Here is a 6,000-nt window from a genome sequence, read left to right as displayed (position 1 = left end):
TATTGAAGGCCCTGGCTTGCCTGCAGAGGTAAAGTTCAGCAGTCCTTGAAATTATTTCTTTTGGATTATTGTAAGTTTTGTAATGTAGTGAAGACATGGGAAACAATCTCAATTTCTCCTCGGCAAGGCTGTCTCAATACTTTGCAGATATGCATAGCACCGAGCACAGCCGAGCGTGCATGAGCCTGGAGTCTGCCAGCCAGTCTGTATCTGGGAGATTAGCAGTGTTTGCTGGCGAGCATAAGGCGGGCTGCTAATGTGTGTCCTCTGCTCAAAAACTGTGACCTGGAGTACTGGTACCAACAAGTCTGCTCAGCCTTGTTTAGATTAATTGCCTGAGCCGCAAACATGTTTCCGTGCAGCGAGCAGCTCTTCCCTCTTCTCATTAGTAGGAGGCAATCAGCTGGTAAAGATTCATTTCAGAATTTTAAAGTGTCATTTTAATAACATTTAATACATTAATGATCCGTATATTTCTACATTGGCGGGATGGAGTTCCGGAATGCAGTAAGTGTGACAAGTTATAAGACTTTGTTTTAAAGTCGAACGACATTGGATCCTAGTAACATGTTTCATTATAAATCCTGACCATGTCATGGCTCCAATGCATCTGAGTGAAAAATAATTCAACAGGTTGACCCCACTTGACTTCAAGCCACGTTGCTTGATGATCGACTTGTACCTTGACTGTCCTACAACTCCGCCTGCTGGTTTCTTCACTCGTCTCTTCTGACCCAACTGGGTCACATGCCATTTGTATGGGAAAGTAGAGACCTGGTGATATCCAGCTCCCTGTATAAGAGTACAAATCAATGAGGTCACTTAACAATTCCGTTGGGATAAGGCCAAAGATAAACTATTAAGGTGACACAGAGCTACCATTCGTAACAATAACATCATGTTACATCTCTGCACTGTATTCTGATATACTTTGGGGCACATATACTAAGGCCCTCGTGCCAGTTTTCTGTCAGACTTCTGGTCAGGTACCTGCGGACTGCTAAGGTATTTAAGAAGTGTTGCACACGACCCTTTTGTGGTGCGGCTGCACTAGTTATCATGTGACAAAAATAAGGGGGTGTTCTGGTGCTCAGACGGACTGTGCGCCAGTTTTAACATGCAGTGTCAACAGAAATGTGTCTCAAGGTGTTAAAGGTGCACCAAAAAAAAGTTGTCGGAGCAGAGCAGGGGGCACCAGATTCATGAAGAACGTGCTCCAGAAATCATGAATCTGGCGCACTCTGCAACCTTTACTTTTTAACACAAAATAGTTCCCTATGTTCGCAGAACAAATCTCACAGAAAAGGACAAACGGCGCTGAGAGGAATAAGATGATCAAAGGTCCAGAAAGACCACCACGTTTAAAACAAATACAAATACAGTTATTCCTCTGCCTCTACGTTCTCCTAATATAAAAAGACATATGCTTCTTCAGTATGCAATAAAGGTACTCACACATGGAAAAATAGTCCTTATATTTAATGCCGCGTCCTGTACCTCCAATTTTTCAAAGTACCATTGTGTCCTCTTGCCGTATCCCCACTCTGAATCGGCGTCTCCCTTGAGGTCCCAGCGGTAGTGGAGAGTTCCTGTGTTACCACAAAATTCCTCCAGCCAGGGAACTCGATCTCCTCCACAACAGTTCCGCTTTGTTTGGCTCCTCTCCTGTTTTGTCGCTCAGGGATAGGGAGAAAGGTACACAATAGTGCAGTAGATCCAGAAATCTTTCTTAAAACTTCTTTATTAAGAATACTCACAAAGGTGATGATTAAAAAGGCCTATAAAGAACACAGGCTCGGTAAGATGTGCCCGACTCCGAGTTTCGCCTGGAACGGCTTCTTCCGGGGCTTTATTTTTTAACTTAGGAACACCGCAGTGGATTTTTTTTCATGGTCCTTTGGACCTTTTAGTAGACCACTTTCCAAAACAGTATTTGTTGGTCATTTCCCAAAGAGGTCCTTAGTACTCACCTTGTACTCACCTTGTACTCACCTTGTGCTCACCTTGCACTAAGGCTATTTCCATACTTAAATTTACATAAATGTGTCCAAAGTCTAGAGGACATGTAAAAATAGAATGTCCTATTGCCTTGTATTGAAATTCCAGGAGCCATTGAAAGAAACTGTGACTCTGATCTGTTATTTGCAACGTAGTTGATTGCAGCAGACAGGGCTTTGCAGATAAGCACAAGAAGCCTGAAACACATTGTGATCCGAAGCTGACTCTGTCATATTTAACTATACTCAGGTGGGAGCTTGTGGCCACAGATCGCTTTTGGCAAGCACTCACTATCCCCACTCATTGTTTGTCTGTGCGATGCTTTTGGGTGACCACTGAGCCATTTCTGCAGGGAGGATAATTGAATAAAAACAGATTTCTCTTGGCTCTTCCATCAATTTCATTTAGGCTTGTGAAATAAATGAAAAATAACAGCATCTTAAATAAATGGAAGAGTCAAGGCGCTGGATGTGCTCTGCAATTTTATGGTTTGGCTTGAAAAGTCACTCCGAACCATCTCACGAAATGAACAGCACGGACTGACCTTTCACGGGAAATATTTGCACACCTGTTTATAGGGATCTGAACTTTGCTTTTCATTCTGAGAGATTTATTTTCAATAAACTTCTCAGTTGCCGAGACCGGACACAATATCAAACAAACATTACGGATTAGGGAACGGCTAAAACAGACTGTAGCTTTCTCAAGCACGGCCTGAGCTGGGATCATAGGAGTGGTTGTTCAGAGATGGCTTTAAAGGAACATGTTAGAGTTTGCTCTGACAGATTGACCACAGATCCTTGTACTACGAAACTTTTAGTTGATCAGTAGTGGCTCATGAGTTTGCCTCTTGTATAAAGTATTTAGATAATTTCCTAAGTCTATTCATACTCCACTATCAGTTTCTCTCCAGCATTTAAACAAATCCTGTTATGCGTCCACAACCGTATGCAACTTATACTTTCCTTATTGATGTGTTACTTAACTTAAAGGAAACCTGTGATCAGAAATACGCCTAATAAACCAATAACAGTATGTTCTCAAGCAGTTGAACACCTTCTAGATCATCTTTCTTTCATGGTCCAGCTTGGTGGCATCATTCAGAAAATCAACTTTGAAGTTAGATGTATAAAGCCAGGGAGATGGAGAGTTTAACACTCAAGTCAAGCTCCGCTCGCCTCTGAATACCTTTTACCATGTAATTGACATTGTGCGCCAGAGTTCAGGAGATCTGCGCACAATGGGGGTCATTTACTAAGGGCCCGAATTTACTAAAGTGAACTCCAGCGGACCTCGGCGCAGCAGCAACACCTAGTGGATATCGGCGCCAAACCTTAGTGAATCCTTGCCGCGACTGGACTGTGTAAGTAAATCTGCCCCAATGTGCGCCTCAACTTTCTTGTAAAAATGTTCAATGTATATTGGAATGATTGTCTTAAAGACCAGAGGAAGAAGTGACATCACTTATATATCTATCTTTGAAGGCCAATAATCTAGATTAGGGCGGATTCACATTGGTGATTTTTCGTTGAACCCATTCTGACTTATTGAGGCCAGGCTTATTGTTTTTTTCTTACTGGCCTCAGTGATTTTTTTTCAGTGTTGCCATATTGACCCATTCTTGTCAATGGGCTTTTTCACACTTCAGTTTTTTTTCCACTGATCCAATGTTGTCAGTGAACACAAAAAATCAGGTTCTAAACTAATCACTCATCAGTAAAAAAAAACTGCAGCGTGAAAAATGCCCATTGGCATGCTAGGAAGGGAAAACCAATGTGTATGTGTCCATTAGCCAAAATGGGTTCGGTGAAAAATTACTTATGTGAACAAAGCACCAATGTGAATCTTCCCTAATCTGGATTATTGGCCTTGAAAGATAGATATCTAAGTGATGTCTAGTTACAACCTTTTTCTGTCACTTCTTCCTCTGGTCTTTATGACAATCATTCCAATATATTGAACATTTTTACAAGAAAGTTGAGGCGCACATTACGACTCATTTACTAAGGGTCCGTCGGACCCACTTTCATCGGGTTTCCCCAGCGATTTCCGTTTTGCTCCAAATTGCCCCCAGGATTTTGGCGCACATGATCGGATTTTGGCGCATTGGCACCGGCTTTCACGCGACAGAAATCGGGGGACGCGCCGTCGGACAACCTGACAACCTGAGCTTGACTTCAGTGTTAAACTCTCCATCTCCCTGACTTTATACATCTAAATACATTCAAAGTTGATTTTCTGGATGATGCCACCAAGCTGGACCATGAAAGAAACATGATCTAGAGGATGTTCAACAGCTTGAGAACATACTGTTAGTGGTTTATTAGGCAGATTCCTGATGACAGGTTTCCTTTAAGTTAAGTGGACATAGTGCACATAGTAATAAGAAGGGGCCACAAATGCAGTCTGACAACTCGTTCTCCAACATTTGTCACCCAGCCTGACAGAGATCAGTGAAATTTTTTAAAAGATTTTCTTCTCCAATGATTCATTGATTCACTATGAGTTTCAGACCTTGCAAACTGAATTTCCCATTCTACATAGATAAACGAGAGACTGAGATGATTGAAAAATTCTCTTCTACTCCAAGATGCGAATCTCAACGCTGGAAAATTGATTCTTCCTTTTCCACTGCCTAATATGGTCTCAGTAAATTAAAAAAAATCAAAGAATTGCTTAACCTCTAGACTTTAAGGTACATACACATGCAGATAGTTTTTAGCAAAAAAGTTCTGTAAAAATCCCTTGCATCCAGGGGAATGTAGTATTTAGCGCATGGATGGAGAGTAGAGATGAGCGAGCACTAAAATGCTCGGGTACTCGTTATTTGAGACGAACTTTTCCCGATGCTCGAGTGCTCGTTTCGAGTAACGAGCCCCATTGAAGTCAATGGGAGACTCGAGCATTTTTCAAGGGGACCAAGGCTCTGCACAGGGAAGCTTGGCCAAATACCTGGGAACCTCAGAAAAGGATGGAAACACCACGGAAATGGACAGGAAACAGCAGGGGCAGCATGCATGGATGCCTCTGAGGCTGCTTAATCGCACCATTATGCCAAAATTATGGGCAACAGCATGGCCATGACAGAGTGACCGAATGAGGCTAGATAGCATCTAAAACATCCAATAATTGACCCTGACACTATAGGGGACGGCATGCAGAGGCAGCGGCAGCAGCGGCAGGCTAGAGAGTGGCATGGCAACATACCCTAAATGGACTCAGGCTTCAAACCAATGGGTGGCAGAGAGGAACCAAAGGAGGTGAGCAAGAAGCGCTCAAATAATATCGGTACATGATAAAAGTTTGCCAGTATATTTTGTGGATTACACAGCAGGGTGGCGACAAAGTTAACATGGAAGCCATGAAAACAATCCAAAATTCTGCCTGACACAGCTCGTTTGATAAGGGGACCATGTATGGAGGCAGTGAACTAGTAGTAGATTAAAGGTGCTGCAGTTAAAACTATGTTAGTTGGATCTTGGCATGGAGCTGGCGCTCCGCTGCCAGGCGAGCTTTTGCCAATCCAAGCCCCTGTCTCTAGGCTACTCCCCAAACAGCACTTCTAAGAACCTTTTGTATAAGATCAAGTGTAGTAGCGTTCTTATAAGTTTGGGATATGGCGGGTGAGGGGAATGTAAACATCTGCGCAAGAAGCGCTGAAATAATATCCGTAAATGAAAAAAGTTTTCCAGTATATTTTGTGGCTTACACAGCACGGTGGCGACAAAGTTAACAAGTTTGATGCGGAATGCCCTGTAATAGCTCTTGGGCGGTGTGCCTTTTATCACCTAGGCTCAGCAGTTTGAGCACCGCCTGCTGTCGCTTAGCGACGGCACTGCTGCTGTGCCTAGAGCTACCGACTGATGGCGCCATGCCCACGGATGGTAATTCGGAGGAGGAGGAGGAGGTGGAGGAGGGGTGGGAGGAGGAGGAGGCATAGTAGGCCTGAAACACCTGGACCGAGGTAGGCCCCGCAATCCTCTGCGTCGGCAGTATATGACC

At 43.4% G+C, this 6,000-nt stretch overlaps 1 long non-coding RNA gene across 1 annotated transcript in view; it reads right to left on the bottom strand.

Moving 5' to 3' along the window:
* Nucleotides 1-470: 470 nt before the first annotated feature.
* Nucleotides 471-6,000, bottom strand: part of LOC140104732 (uncharacterized) — a 73,200-nt gene continuing 67,670 nt past the window's right edge. Inside the window, exon 4 of the long non-coding RNA XR_011850398.1 lies at nt 471-792. This is a non-coding gene — a long non-coding RNA (uncharacterized lncRNA). The remainder of the gene's footprint in view (nt 793-6,000) is intronic.

Source organism: Engystomops pustulosus, chromosome 10 (genome assembly GCF_040894005.1).
Source record: "Engystomops pustulosus chromosome 10, aEngPut4.maternal, whole genome shotgun sequence".
NCBI lineage: Eukaryota > Metazoa > Chordata > Amphibia > Anura > Leptodactylidae > Engystomops > Engystomops pustulosus.
The sequence above is the reverse complement of the archived record's forward strand: the minus strand, read 5'-3'. Positions and strand labels throughout refer to the sequence as shown.